Here is a 15,825-nt window from a genome sequence, read left to right on the forward strand (position 1 = left end):
TTCTTAACAAGCCAAGGAAGTGCTTGCAATTTCAAATCTGTTCTCAATCCTTCAGGGAGAGCCTTGCCAGCCACCAGGGTACTGAAGACTGGTCCTTCAAGATTTGTGGCATAGAGAGAAAGAAGGGAAGTCCTGAGAGGGTTGAGATGGGGAAGAAGTCAGGTTTAATCCATTGTGATGAGCCTCAATTTGAGAAGCCATTTTAATATGCCGCTACTACTATCACGCAGCTTTTTGGAGCCCTGAAGCTCTGGGTTTGAAGATTTGCTTTTTGCAGAAAATGCTCATTTCCTGTTCTTCTATTCTCTCTCACAGTAATACAGTCGTAGTTTTTATCAGGAAAAAAAACTACATTTCCCAGGTGCCTTTGCAACCTAGTTATGTGGTCATGTGATAAAGTGCTGGCCAATTGGACATAAGCTGTAGTGCAACGTGGCAGTTCCCGGTCATCTATGAAGGACCCTTTCCACAGGTAGAAACATGGACATGGTGGGGAGCCATCTTAGACAACAGAGCAACAAGACAAGGAACCTGGGACCCTAACAACTTGAAAAAGCTGAGCCACCTTCACAGCCCAGACACTTACATCCAGACAGTAGGTGTCCATTGCACTCCAGCCTGGGCGACAGAACAAGACTCCGTCTTAAGAGAAAACGATATTTAAAACAAAAAAAGAATGTCACAGGAAATAAGAGCTTAATAAGTATAGTGCCCATTTTTATCCCTCCATATTTACTTTTGGACTTTTCAATGTGTACATGGATCTGCATCCAGAGCCTCTAAGATCCTCATTTGTTTTGTTTCATTCTGTCTATTCCTGGGAGTCTAACCCAATAAACAGCGAGCAGTGTGGACACATTTCATGTACAGGGATGCTTCTTAAAAGTAGGACGTTGAGGCCAGGTGCAGTGGCTCAGGCCTATAGTCTCAGCACTTTGGGAGGTGGAGGTGGGTGGATGGCTTGAGCCCAGGAGTTTGAGACCAGCCTGGGCAACATAGCAAGACCCACTCTCTAGGAAAAATACAAAAATTAGCCAGCCTGGAGGTGCACACCTGTAGTCCCAACTACTTGGGATGCTGACGTGGGAGGATCACTTGAGCCTGGGAGGTTGAGGCTGCAGTGAACCAAGATCATGCCACAGCACACCAGCCTGGGTGACAGAGCAAGATCTTGTTTCAGAAAAAAAAAGTAGAAAGTTGGAACCACCTACATGTCCAATATAAGAGGATAATAAAATATGTTTATGTTCATATGATAAGCTATTATACAGGCATAAAAATCATGCTTTTGAAACATATACCTTGTCTTATTAAATCTAATTCAATCGATTATAAAACAGACCATTATTTTACATTCCTCTAGGAAAAAAATGTAGTCATTAACTATGACATGTTTTCAATTGAAGATATATCCAATCAGAGATGAAAAAATTTGAAATATTATAATCAGTAAAATATGGTATAGATAATACAATAGGGAAATGCTCCTGACACAATGTTGTAATGTCAAAGGCAAGAGGTAGGAAATTGTTATATACACTCAGGGAAAAAACAAACAAGTGAAAGGAAAGCACCAAAATGCAAAGGGTAGTACCTTGTGAGGGTAGGATCAAGTGTGATTTCAAAGTTTCATCTTTACACTTTTCTGATTTTTCAAATTTTCTAGAATGACCATACATCATTTTTATAACCTGAAATAGACATTGTTGTTTTTAAAAAATATATGTATATAAACAGATACAGTGGAACAAGAGAATCATGGAGCATGTTATTCCAGACTCTGCATTCTTCTCTTCTATCATCTCCAACATGCATGTACATACACAGTGCTGGTTCCCACGAGTCATGCTCAGTGGCTCAGTGGTGGGACACATTCTCTCATGTTGATGAACCGAAGTTGGATTAGCTTAGTTGTTCAGTACGTGAAATGATTCCCAATTGTTTTGCTAATACAAACAAAGCTTTGTACAGAGTACTTCTTTTTATTTTCCCCCTGGGATTCTTTCCTTGGCCGCTTCTGGGGTGTGGGATGGAAGGTGCTACCTGCCATCAGCTCTGGGTGTTAGTTCACATCTCTGTGAGTGGGAGTCAAGGGACAGTGTGGTGTCTAAGGTTCGTTTCCATGCTGATGCTGTGTTTCTCTCTGTGAATATTCTGGACTGGACTGATGCCCTGTTGGCCTCCCAAACTTGCCTCACAGAAACGGAAATTCTTTGACTGGGCCTCAGAGTACCCTACTCTGCAAGGTGATAAGCCATTTTAATAAGTGAAATCAACACATCAGTGCCTTGGGAGGAACATATACTCAGGTATAGAATGTAGACGTGGGATCTAGTCTGAGACCAAGTTTCTACACATTTAAATACACAGGATGCTGGAGGAGGGGCTTGGGGATGGAAGGATGGGAGAACGGCAGGGGATAGAAGATGCATGAGGGAGGAGATGTGAGCAGAAGAGTAAGGGGTCTGCTGTTCCTGGAGCAAGGGAGTCTGGACAGGGAGGAAGACAAGCCTAGGGCCGGGCAGCAAGGGGCCTTAGATGTTAAATTGGGGGGTAAATTGTAACAGGATGCATGCAAGGCCTAAGCCAGCCCCCAGCCCTTCGCTAGGTCTTGAGGACAGTGCAGAAGTTCAGGGCAGGGAGTGGTTCAGTCATTTGCTTTGTAAGCTAGTCGCTGGAGAAGCTGTCTCATCCTATGAAGCCTTAGCTCCTCTTCTGGGCTGCGTCCGTTGACATTTAGTGAGGGCTGCTGACACTGGGACTAGGGGGCTGCAGGGTCCCTGAGGATAAGGCCCCTTTCCGCAAGATCTCTGCGTCGTTCAATGCCACCACTTAAGAGGAGCTCAGTGATATTCACCTAGTTAATCCTGAATAACACACAGAATCATCACCGCATCCATTTTTGTTCTGTGCCTGAATTTCCGGCCAGGTTTTATCAAAAGAAGTGGGTGGGTAGAGGGGAGAGGCTGGTTGCACAATTACAAGCCCCCTGGGGACGGGCTAGCTGGCCAATGGGAATGATTTCTGCGGATTCCAGGTCAAGCTAGTGTACTGAGCCGGACCACTACCCCATCCCACCTGCCCGCCATCACAGCCAGTGATGTGGCCCCAAAGGGCCATCCACAGGCTGCTGTACGGTAGAAAGCAGCTCTCCGGTCCCAGGGCACGAGCTGACCCTGGGCAGCCAGAGCAACGGCCTTCCATCAGCAGCTTTCATACCTTTGGTTAAGTCACAGGACGTCCTGGGAAAAGGATGGCAGTGAGGGAGCAGTGGGGAGGGGACAGTGGGCTCAGGCTTGGCAGTGGAAGGAGCTGGGAGACCGGCAGCAAAGAGGAGATGAAAACCCCATTTACTCCCCCAACTGCAAGGAAGATGCAGAGTTGGGAGGGAAGGCCCCTGCCCTGGAGCTCAGACATTTTCCTTCCTTTTCCTCTCCACCCAGATCTGGGTCAGAAGCTCATTTCCTCACACCTAGATGCTTGATGTGGACCACAAACTAATGCCCTGCCCCAAAGCCTGCACAGCTACGGCCCTTTTCTTAACTACAGGCCCTGCTGGGAGAAATAAGATGGTCACGAACAGCCTGGTGTGACTCAGTTCACCAGATCCTCTTTTCCTTTGCCGGATAAGGCTCAGACAGGGAACAGTGGGGGAGGACAAATTCTCCTGACAGCAACGTGTCCCCTTCAGGTGATCATCCTACCCCCCAGGCCCCATGCTCATGTTTCGTTTGTCACCTGCCGTCCTTTTCCCTCTCCCTGCCCATCTGTCCGACCCAAATCCCAGCCATCCCCAGAGGCCCAGTTCCAGTGCTGCTCCTTCCTGGCACCCAGTGCACTGTGCAGGCAGCCAGGGGCCCTGGCCTCAGCATTTCGCCATGAGCATGGCTTCTAATTGCAAGTTGATTTCCTCTCTGCTGCCCCTTGAGGACAGGGTCTGAGTCTGAGTGTTCATTATCTCTGTCTCTCTCTCTCTCTCTCCCTCTCTCTGTTCCTAGTACCCAGTGGAAGTTTTGGTAAATACTTGTTGAATGGGTGGATGGAGGCTGAAATAGCAAACACAGTGGAAGGGAGTGATGATGCGGAATTTCAAGTCCCCTCCTGGAGCCCCTCTTCAAAGCCAGCTGTGGGAAGCCCGAGAAAGGGCATTCATGAGTCTGGGCAGGGGAGGGGCCGAGAACAAAGCCATGAGGCTCTAACCATTCAGGACTCAGGAATTCTGTTTCATGAGGAGCTCCCTCCCTAGGAGAGGAGGAACTGGGAAGAAGAAGGGAGTATGTTCCCTGACCCTTAGGTCTCTCATCATTCTCCAACGGATCCCTTCACTGCACAGAGCCAAGTCCTTGAAAAACAGAATGTCCCCCAACACACACTCACGCACGTGTGCACACTCACACAGAGCAATACCAGGAAGTGGCCAGGGGCTCCCTGGGGGAGACAGCTGGGCTCTCAGCCAGCCAGTGGGTCAGCTCAGGCTGCCTGGCCTGGCCAGGGGAGTTGTCCTTCAGGCCCAAGTCCTCCGGGGGACAAAGTGTTGGGGAGAGAGAACCTGCCTTGTTGGCCCGTCTCCCAGGAGGCCTGGAAACTGTAGCCACCAGTGTTCAGGTCTGGACTGGCCATGCGCAGCCAGCCACAGTAGGCCAAGCCCTGAGTGCTTCACCCTGGGCTCCTGCTAGGCTCTTCAGAAAGGAAGCCTCTGGGCCTGCAGTGGCCGTGCTCAGGCCCCCAGGTCTGGTTTGGGTTGCCTAAGTGCAGGAGAAGGAAACCTGGCCCCAGAGGCAGGTAGCAGGAAAGGTGGGATATGTCATTTGGTGGCATTTCACCACTGTGAAAGGACATAACCCTTTGCAAAGCTGTATGATCTGGCAGCTGCCGCTAAGCCCATGCAGACCTCTCTCTCCCACTCATGCCCAAGGCCCTGTTTCATGAGGTGCGATGCCCAAGGGCATGTGATTTTGACTGGAAGATAATAAAGGCCCGGGGTCTTGCTGCATGGCATCTGTTCCTGGAGTCCTGGTCTGACCTCTCTTAGAGAGGAGTGAAAATGAGAGCTAAAGAGGCCTTCTTTTTTTTTGAGATAGGATCTCACTCTGTCACCCAGACTGGAATGCAGTTAACACAATCAGAGCTCACTGCAACCTCAAATTTCTGGGCTCAAGCAATCCTCTCACCTCAGCCTCCCAAGTAGCTGGGACCACAAGCAAGCATCATCACACCAGGCTGATTTTTAAATTTTTTGTAGAGATGGGGTCTCGCTATGTTGCCCAGGCTAGTCTCAAACTCCTGGCTTCAAGAGATCCTGCCACCTCCGTCTCCTAAAGTATTGGGATCACAGGCATGGAGGCTCACAGTGGAGGTTAGGTCATAAGGGATCATACTTCCTCATTTGTTGGAACACTGGTCCTGGAGCCCCAAGTCATGATGTAAAACATCTGACTATTCTGAGGCTGCCATGCCATGAGGAAGCTCAAGCCATGCCGAGACACCATGTGTAGATGCTCCCGGTCAACAGTCTCAGCCCAGTCCAGCCTTCAAGTCATCCAGTCCAGGCACCAAACATGAGTGTGAAGAAACTTCCAGATGATTCTAGTCCCTCCAACGTCTGAGTGACCCCTAGTCATTTAGGGCTTCCTAGCAGAGACCCTAGACATTGTGGAACAAAGACAAACTATCCCCTCTGTGCCTGGCCCACCAAATCCACGAGGCCCCTTGCTAACGCCTCTACCTACTTCAAAAGCCCAATATCTATCCAGGGAAGACTCAGGCTGTTTTGAGAAGGCTCCTTCTCGTAGTGCCCTCCAGCTTTGGGTGTGAAGGCTCTGACCAGCTGGCTCGCCCCTTCCCTAGCTCCGAGTCAATCCAGAGTCAATGGAGGATGTATCGACCACCTAGGAAGTGCCTGCCCTGTGCCAACAGCTCCAGGGGTCCTGTAACATCTTCCATGTCCACCCCTCTGTGCTCAAGAAACCCATCCTCTATCTGGGGCTAGCAGAGGCTGACTGAAGATATCTGAGTAAACATAACTCCACATTCAGTTATGCTCTGGATTTTTCTGTGCCTGTCCCAGTTTCAAATATTCTGCCCCACTCTACCCATGAGCTAGCAAAACATCCTCATCTTTTCAATGTTTCTGTATCCCAGCTGCATTTCCTGCACGGCCTTTTCCACTCAGAAGCAGCTCAAAAATTCTCTCAGCTTATGTGCCAGAATTTGGGGTATGGAAAATGTTTAAGGAAAGTGCCTGACCAACAACTGTACCATTCAGTGCAGCAGGACATGTGCTTACACGTCCCGTAAGTCATGCTGCCCACATGGAAGGCCCGCTGCTGGGGGCCACAGGGACCATCAGTGTAGTCCTAGAGTCACTGGAATCATCCAGGGCCCTGGGAATAAATGCTAATGCCCAACCACAGCCCAGAGGCTATGATTCACTGGCCTGGAGGGATCTCCAGGTGACTCAGATGTGGTTGCTTGGCTGAGCCCACCGCCCTAACTCTCTTTGCCTGAGGTCATTCATGCTCAGGGCTTTAAACGCCATCTCCAAGCTGATGGCTCCTAAATTCCCACTCCCCGGGTCTAGGCCTCTTTTTTGACCTGCGGACCCTCCTTTTGGATTCTTGCAGTCACCTTTGACCTAACATGCTGGACCTAAACTACTAGTCTTTTCCCCACCCCAATCTGCTTCTGTACCACCGTGACTTTCAACCACCCAGCTGCTCACCCTCAGAACCCAAGAGCCCTCTGCGACTCCTCCCAGCCCACAGCTAGGTCCCATCCATTCTCCCTTCACTTTCCAGTCTCAAAGCATCTGTACTTTCCAAATAACTTTTACACAGTGAACATCAAGATATGCATAAAACGTTATGTCCCACCTTTTTCATTTAGCACAAATGTTTTCCCAAACTGCCATATCATTTTAGTATTATATATATATATATACATTTTTTTTTTTTTTTGAGACAGAGTTTCACTCTTGTTGCCCAGGCTGGAGTGCAATAGCACGATCTCAGCTCACCACAACCTCTGCCCCCCGGGTTCAAGAGATTCTCCTGCCTTAGTCTCCCGAGTAGCTGGGGCTACAGGCATGTGCCACTATGCCCAGCTAATTTTATATTTTTAGTAGAAATATGGTTTCTCCACGTTGGTCAGGCTGGTCTCAGACTCTCGACTTCAGGTGATCCGCCAGCCTCAGCCTCCCAAAAAGCTGGGATTACAGGTGTGAGCCACCACGCCCCGCCCAGTATTATAATTTTTAACGGTTGCAGAATATTCTATTGAATTAATGCTTCCTAATTTCCTCAGTCAGTCTCACATTAGGCCTTTATTTTGCTCTTAATGTTTCGTTGTTATAAATAATGCCGCGATGAGCATCTTGATGCACAGAGTTTTTCCCTGCCTTTGGATTATTTCCTTTGGACAGGTTCCCAGAAGCAGGATTACTAGGTCACAGGATACGGACATTTTTATGGCTTGCGATGCCTGCTGCCAAATTGCTCTCCAAAAGGGTGGTACGACTTTATGTGTCTATGATAATGGCGTATACAACTTTGGATGACACTGCAGTAGGACCCAGGACAGTGTCGGCAGCTGTTAGACTGGAGTTTTTCTTTTCAAAACTCCTTAACACGTTTCTCCTAATTATGAAAGTAAAAAATGCACCACCTAGAAAGGCAAACATAAAAGTATAACCAAGTAAACAGAAGCACCCATAATCCCACCTTTCCATAGGCTCTCAGAAGGTGTGATTTCTGATTGTTGGACTGCTGGGATGAGGAACTGGGGATGGATTTACACAGAAGGGAGGTTGTGGAGTAACTTATACAGAGTGAGGACTCCAGCCTTTCCAGAGTGGTCCTCTGGGGAGGACATGCACATATTCTAGCCACGCTGTTGAGATCAAATCACCTTTAAAAAAAATACACAACTTTTTAATTTCCTGGTATGAAATTCTGCTTAGGACTGGCAAGGCCTTCTCAGGGCTATCCTCAGTGACAGCCCTGTCTCCAAACACACAGGGGGTTAGGGCTTCAACATATGAATTAGGGAGATACAATTCAGCCCACAGCACCATGTCACCCTAACTCTACCCTGAACTCACAGACTCCTTGACATGTGCTGATGACCTTGCACTGTTGCTGCAGTCCCCTCCACGAAGCCTCTTCTGTCTCCTGCCTCACTTTCCCTTATCTGTGCATACCCTCCCATCCGTCCACTCATTCATTCATTCAATGCATTTATTTATTAGGCAACACGGTCATCCAGCAACTAGTTTAGCAAGCACCTGCTGCGACCAGGCATTGTGTTAGCCCTGGGACTTCAACGGTGCACAAGACACAGCGGACAGTTCTGCATCCTAGTTCCAGCCAACCTACTCACTTCTTTCTCCATCTGTCCTACTCTCTCACCCCAGGCAACCAATGTCTCTCACCTCCTATCCTAACAGACCCTTGACAGACCCCTCCTTGAGCAGGAGGCTCTTTGACACCTTCCTGCTCAGGGGAAACAGATGGCGTTAAGCCACTGTGGCAGCTGTTTCTAAGCGAGGGATTGCAAAGCTGTGTGTCCACCCCCTGCCCCAAGAAAAGAGAATTATACATACCCCAACAAGGGAAACACGTGTGCTTGCAAGATTCGTATAGGCAGTCCCTCTTTGCCCAGGAAACAGGCTTGCTTCCATGACACATTCTTATAGAAAACAGAAAGGAACTGCTGCTTAGCGTTCTCAGAGGGGAAGAAGGTGGGTGTTGCACGTTGCACAGAACCTCCTTCACTGAACTAGAGAACTATGAAACTGATAGTCACACTTCACATGTACTGTCTCTTCCTCAAGGGGGGCAATAAAAAGGAAGGGAAACCCCAAAGCAGGCAGAGCTATGAGGCTCCCACCAGCCAGGCTGATCAGAGCCCTGGGAAGCGTGGAAGTTACAGCTGGATCCTGTTTAACATAGTACACCGTAGGGAGAGGCGGTTAAAGACACAGCAAGTGCGCTTTTTGCTCATCTCTCTCTTAGTGGCCTAACATTTCCATATCAAAGTGAATTACAACCTGTAGGTAAAGTGTGTGTGTGTGTGTGTGTGTGATCAGCCCCTAATTTGGGCTGGACCAAATGTCTCAATCATGGCAAAAACCCCTCCTGTCTCTCACTTGTTCCCTTCCATAGCATCAAGAGTGTTTTTTAAAAAATTATTTTCTACATATAAAAAAATACGTCAGAGTGGTTATTTATGTATTTATTTGGGGATGAACTGCAATGGCGTAATCTCGGCTCACCACAACCTCTGCTTCCTGAGTACAAGCAATTCTCTTTCCTCAGTCTCCCAAGTAGCTGGGATTACAGGTATGCGTCACCACGCCCGGCTAATTTTGTATTTTTAGTAGAGATGGGTTTCTCCCTGTTGGTCAGGCTGGTCTCAAACTCCCAACCTCAGGTAATCCGCCCGCCTTGGCCTCCCAAAGTGCTGGGATTACAGGCGTGAGCCACCGTGCCCAGCCCAGAGTGGTCTTTTAAAACATAAACCAGTGGTCTTTTAACACATAAGCCTGTTGTCAATTAGCCGACTGAATAAAGTATAAAACAATTGTTGACTGAATAAAGCCAGTCAATAGTTCCCTTCACCCCCACTTCAGGAGCAAGTCCGTGGTCCTTACAAATGAGATTATGATGGCTGCTGTGGTTTCAATGTGTCACCACCAGAACTCAGGCGGTGCCAATGTGATGCTATAAAGAGGCAGGTCCTTGAAGACGTGATTAGGCCATGAGGACTCCTCCCTGGTGAATGGGATTAAGGCCCTTATTTAAAAAGCCTTTGCACAGCGTTCTGCCTTCTGCCACGTCTGGACACTGTTCCTCCCCTCTGAATGGTGAAGCCTTGCCAAACAAACCAACTTGCTGGTGCCTTGATCTTGGACTTCCCAAGCTCCAGAGCTGTGAGAAATCCATTTCTGTTGTTTATAAATGGCTCAGGTGTTTTATTATTAGCAGCACAGAGGGACTAAGACTGGCCCTCCCTGGCCTGGACCCTGCCCCAGCACAACTAAGTAAGCCCCAGATGCACTCAATTTCTTTCTGCTCCTCAAAGGCCGCATTTCTTCTCCAGCCTTTGCACACACAGCCATTCCCTCGACCTCAGCCATACTTCCCAGCTGTTCCCTTGGCCAAATCCTCCTCTTCCTTCACATCCCTGCTTCCAGACCATCCCCAGGGCCGGCCTTCCAATACTCGACACTGTGTGGCTGCTCCTCCTCCAGGCCCCCAGAGGCATCCTCATCCTAGCGATCCTCACACCGCACACTAATGGCTGCGCTCCCTACCTCACACCACTTTTGACTGTAAGCTTCAAGCGGCCAAGACCTCTGCCGCACTCACTGTTTTATCTTCGGTGCCTACTGAAAGGCACAGCACCTGACAATGCTCAGAGGATGCTGGCTGAATGAGACCCAGAGACAGGTCGGGCCCTCAGCGTCCCAGTACTGCCACCCTATCCTGTCCCCGCCTGCCACCCTGGAGCTCAGGGGCAGTATCTCAACCACCTCTACATCCCAGGGCCTGGCACAGAGCTTAGCACTCAAGCCAAGAAATGTTCAAGAAACATTTGCTGCACTAAGGGGAGTGGGTGTGGAGGAGCGAGGAGAGAACACAGCTTTCTGGACAGCTTTTCGATCGCTACCTCTGCCTGTTGACCATTCATACACCCACAAAACCTGCATGCCACCCTGTTTCTGTCGAAGGAGGCACACACACCACAGAAGTGTCCCTGCCTTAAAGGCTGGCTAAGAGGTGTCCTGTCCCTTTTAATTAAAAGTCAGACAGGCAGCCTCCTCCCTACTCATTCCTCTCTCTCCGGTCATTTCTAGAAACTGAGAATCAGCAGGACAGCTGGGAAGGAGGTGCTGTGGTTGTGGGGAAATGGCTGGGATCTCTCCCTCCTCACCTCCCTCCCACACTACATGTCTCCCTGTGGGGGATCAGGCTGAGGGGCTCAAGGGTCAGGAAGCTGGAGGCTGGGCCAGGGCTGTCCCACTTACTGTTTTCATGTCCTCCAACGTCCTTTTTTTTCTCCACACCTTCCCCAAAGGCCTGGTTTTAGGGCATCCTCTCTTCCTTAGATAAGGAAGGCAAAGTGCCTGCCCCCTGGTCAGCACCCATGGTCATAGTGGGCAGGAGGGTCTCTGAAGGCCCCAGAAGCCACATCCACAGAAAAACCCCCCAGCCTGGGTACAGGGGTGGGACCCAGTTCAGAGAGCGGCTGTTAACAAAGCCCCTTTGTCTTTCTAAGTCCTACAGGGCCCCAGGTCCAGGGCCCCAGAGAGGAGGGCAGCAGGTGGTTATACAGGCTGGAGGAGCTTGTCTGCTGGTGTGAAGGGAGCATAGTGTGGACTCAGGGAAGTCCACCCCCGGGCAGATTGTGCTGAAAAATGTCCCTGGGTCACAAACCAAGCACAGTGGCAGAATGGGGCTAGGAAAGATGCGAATATTCAGGAAGGCTTCCTGGAGGAGGTGATGCTACAGCCAGGCCTCCATAGCGGAGTGCAATTTTCACATTTGAGAAAGATTTGCAAATCAGGCAGCATTTTGGCTATTGGAATCCGATGTGCTATGTGTGTGGTTTTTAGATGGAGCCTTGTTTGTTTGTTGAAGAAATCTTTGGCCAACAGTAAGGCTGTGGGATCATCCATCTGTGAGTATCTTTTATCCCTGAAGCACTGAGACAGACTGTAGGCTACACGCGGAAACTGTCTCTATTCCCTCTGCCAGCCCTGGGTCCCCTCCTGGAGGGGGCCTACGCCAAGCAGCAGGGACAGCAGCAACAGTCTACACCAAGGGGTGGGAGGGGCAAGCCTCCTAGCCAGTCTCCAAGGACCCAGTTCATTAGGATGCATCCTTCGTTGCCATGGAGACCCCAGGGCCCACAGAGCCTGGCTAATAGTCCCTGAATTCACTCAGGCCTCAAGCACAATTAGACAAGATTAATTTTTGAGTCAGGGCATAATAAGACCTGGATGTCCGGAAAGAGTATGGCAGCCTCTCAGGGGAGGGCAGAGCCTGGGGAGGGTACACTACTGTCACGAGGTCACCAGGGCACTGCCTGTCTTGGGTGGGAGGTCTGAGAGGCAGTGGAGAGTGCGTTCCCTCCTTTAGAATTTAGAATTCAAGGGCAACCCAGATCTGTCTGGACAGTGTAGGGGTGGGGGTGCGGGCAATTGAAGAAAGGAAGAAAAGGCTCCCTCTATCTGTCCCAGGCCCTTGTGGGGATGGAGTTGGGTGGCTTTCTTCTGCACCCTCTGATGAATTTGCCAACAAATGCATCTCATATGGCTGAAGCTAGTTGCGTGCACAGAATAGATTCTTCTATCCGTGCAAAAAATATAAATACATCATTCAAAAATCTGTACTTGAAGATCTACAGGGCCAGGCATGGCAGGAGCATGCAGTGGGATCTGTGGCATAACATGCTCCCTCCCACTCTGGACATGGGGCTCGCCCTCTGGCAGGGAGACAAGACATGTTCAGATATAACGATCTCATCAGGGCAGTGGCATGAGAAGGATGGAGTCTGGAGCAAGGAGAGATCACAGAAGGCTCTGTGGAGAAGGTGGCATTTTGACTGGGCTTTGAAAGCAGGAATCAGACCTTTCAAGTAGAGAGGGAGCAGAAAAGCAGAGGCTGAGTTTGGGGGCAGCAAGCAGACCAGTGTCTGGTTTGGGCAGGGACCAGGGAGGTAAATGGTGACCAGAGAGTGAAGGCTTTGATGCCCAGCCAAGTGGCTTGGGCAGGGCTGAGACAAGGATGGGGCGACGGGATCCAGGAGTACAGGCTGGTGGATCCCCTAACCCCAGCCCCACTCCCCTAGTCCAGACCAGCCAGGACAGACTCACAGCATGGCTGCCCTCGCTCCCGTCCCCACCAGCTTCCCGAAAGCACAGTCACTTTTCCAGGCCTCAGGAGGGTCTGGACAGAACAGAAACTTTCTTCTGGCAGCATTTCTGCACAACCCCCAGATTTCTAAACAAAGTCCAGTTAGCAGATTAGCTCCTTGGTTCCCAGAAAAGAGATGGGAAGGCACAGAGGAGAGGCAGCCTTGCTGCAGAGTTAAAAGTCCAAAGTAAGGAGCTGGGGAGATTGGGCTGCTGCAGAGGGGCGTTCAAGGCCCGGCAGGCTCCAGGGCAGGAACAGAGTCTGGAGACACGCGTGCCCGAGCTCACCAGGGACTAGCCTCTCTAGGGTATGCACTCCTGCAGTCTCTCAGGTCGAGGCCTTTTTTAGAAAGCAGGCCTACTCTCTAGAGAAAATTGGACTGCTGCCCTCAGATCATTTTTCCCCAGAAGGTTACTATTAGTAAAAATCACTGACCACGCATAATAGAGAAGCAGAGACAGCAAAACTTCCAGCTTGTCTCCACCCCTACCAACGTGCACGCTCACGCGCACACACACAGCAGTTCTAGAAGGGTTTAGCCATGCTAAAATCCTAAAACCCACATAACCTGGGCCAGGAACAGCTCAGTTCCCTGAGAGCTGGGACACCCCAATTCCAGCCAGACTGCTCACCCTCTTCTCCAGGGGCTGCCTACAGAGCCCAGGGCTCCAAGCTTCAGCCTCTGTGGGATCTGATTTTCTGAAACAGTGAAAATGCTCTCAGAGCCAAGCCTATGGAGCAAGGTAGATGATGCAGGTGGTAGAGGGGGACTGGATCTGAAACAGGTGGAGAAGGCAGCGCCACCTCTTCCTCCTGGGTTCTCTGTCACCCTTGACTGTGCCGCGTGGTTCTCCACTGACTTCTAACTCATACCCACCCCCACAGACTCATCAGCTTCCAAAGCGTCCCCCTGCCCCCTGCCCTCCTCCCAGCCCTCACTGGTTCTCCCTGGCCAGCTCAGGCCTCTCGCCTGGACCACCACAGTGGCCCCCTAATGGGTCAGATGCCTCCACACCCACCAAGAGCAAAGGATCTAACTCTGCAGGCGCCCGGGAGGGGGACAGGGATAGGAGCCACAGGCTGGACTTTTGCTGGGTTTCCTTTCTGCCCTTGTTCACCACAGTAACTCTGGTGAAGACTCTGAGCTACACAGCAGTGGAGGATTTTGTTTGGTCTTTTTTTTTTTTCGATGGGAGGGAAACAGAAATTAGGGAGACACGACTCGCTAAATGCAATGCTTTTGAGAGGCCAAACAGCCAGGCGGTTAACAGCATGGCACCTGGAGCGCATTGTGGATGCAAGAACCCTGGTTCCATTTCCATTTGCTAGGTCTGTGACCTTGGGAATGCTGCTTAACCCGTTAGAGCCTCAGTTTCCCCATCTACGGAATGGGGATAATGGTAGAAGCCATCTCCCTGTGCTTCCTAGGTGTTGAAAGGGTGATATGAGATGTGTGTAAAACAATTAGGACCGCCCCTGGAACATGGTGAGCGCTGAAGAAGCATTAGCGGTTCTGTCCTACTTGGTAGTATCTTGTTGCTGGTGAATTAAAATCCTACAGCATCTTCCCTCCCTGCCACCCCAAAACCAGGCCAGCCTGGAAAAGATGTGCCAGCAGCCCGGCGAGCAAAGCCACCTGTCTCTGTCATTTCTCCTTGACCCGAGAAGGCTGTGCCTCTTAATTGCTCTTTGGTTTTATGCAATATGAAATGAGCAGGCCACCAATTCCCTGCAGGAAAAAAAATACATACATATATATATATATATATGCTTCTGCTCAAAATACTAATGAGGTTGGACTCGCGGTGAGGCTGGCAGGGGAAGGCAGTCCCTGAGGCCTTCCATGGAGCCCTGCTGGCCCTACAGGAGGATGTGGCCCAGTTTGGAGCACCTTTGAGAAGGCAGGCAGGAGGAGGGCCACTGGGTGGGCTCCAGGGCCCCAGGTCAGGAGGCCAGAGCGGCTTGGGCGGCCCGTGGGAGGGGGCGTGGGGAGCGCTCTTCGGTGATGGGTGGCCATTTCTCCCCATGGGTTTGTGGATCCAGATGTTCTTCGAGGAGCTCCAGGAACACCCTGGCTGCTGTGTTGCTCCCCTCTCCTCCCACACGGTCCCCAAGGCCTCAAATGCATCTTCCCTGTGCCGTCTGCCTCTGCCCTGGCTCCATCCTCATCACCTCAACATGGCTGCTGCGCTCCAGGCCTCCAGCCGTATCCTCCGCCTATCTGTCCCTCCCAAACAGTCAGGCCTGAAGCGTTAGAGAGCAGCCAGCACAGGCCGGCCTATTGGGAGCCAGGACCCAGCTTGCTCTTCACGCTCCTTTCCAAGCAGACCTGGCCTGCTCCCTGTGCTTTCCATGGCGGGGAGGATCCTGCTAGAGCCTCAGACTTGCTTCTCTCTCGGCCAGAAAGATTCCCCCTAGATTCTATGGAGCTCCATCCCCGCTTCATTCCACAGGGGCTCGCCTTCTCAGGACCACTCCCCACCCCCATGCCCCTGTATTTTCCTTAAGAGCATTTCTACCACTTGATGTCAGAATATTCATGCATTTGTGTTCTGTCCCATCTCCCCACCCTCCCGAGCCTGGCCCTGAGGGCAGCGACTGTTACAGCTTTATTCACCCATGTGGACTGTCCCATCACCTAGGGTCACGGGCATAGTGCATGCTTAATGAAGGTGTATCATGGTGCAATCTAATGGCTTGGTCACATCTCTTTCCTACAAGAAGCTCCTTGTGGATGGACTGATACACACGGGCCCAGGAACAACGCCCCTGCATAGCTCCCACCTCCCCTCGCGCCACCCCCAAGCCCTCGTCACCTGTCTGGCCTCTGATCCTCCACACTCAAACCTCACCCTTGTGTCTCGGAATCACCCCAGGGAGTCGCTGCCCTGACCTCTGCTCACGCTGC

The 15,825-nt window shown here is 50.7% G+C and overlaps 1 protein-coding gene across 4 annotated transcripts in view; it reads right to left on the reverse strand.

Annotated features, from left to right (window-relative positions):
• Positions 1-15,825, reverse strand: part of CORO2B (coronin 2B) — a 164,831-nt gene that overhangs the window by 117,968 nt on the left and 31,038 nt on the right. The window contains exon 1 of one of the 4 annotated variants that reach the window (XM_037733146.1): positions 8,600-8,623. The exons of the other annotated variants lie outside the window; for them this stretch is intronic. The gene's annotated coding sequence lies outside the window, so the exon portion shown is untranslated. Of the gene's footprint in view, positions 1-8,599; positions 8,624-15,825 lie in introns of those variants that run through there. 4 annotated transcript variants of the gene reach the window in all.

Source organism: Cebus imitator, unplaced genomic scaffold (assembly GCF_001604975.1).
Source record: "Cebus imitator isolate Cc_AM_T3 unplaced genomic scaffold, Cebus_imitator-1.0 Scaffold496, whole genome shotgun sequence".
Lineage (NCBI taxonomy): Eukaryota > Metazoa > Chordata > Mammalia > Primates > Cebidae > Cebus > Cebus imitator.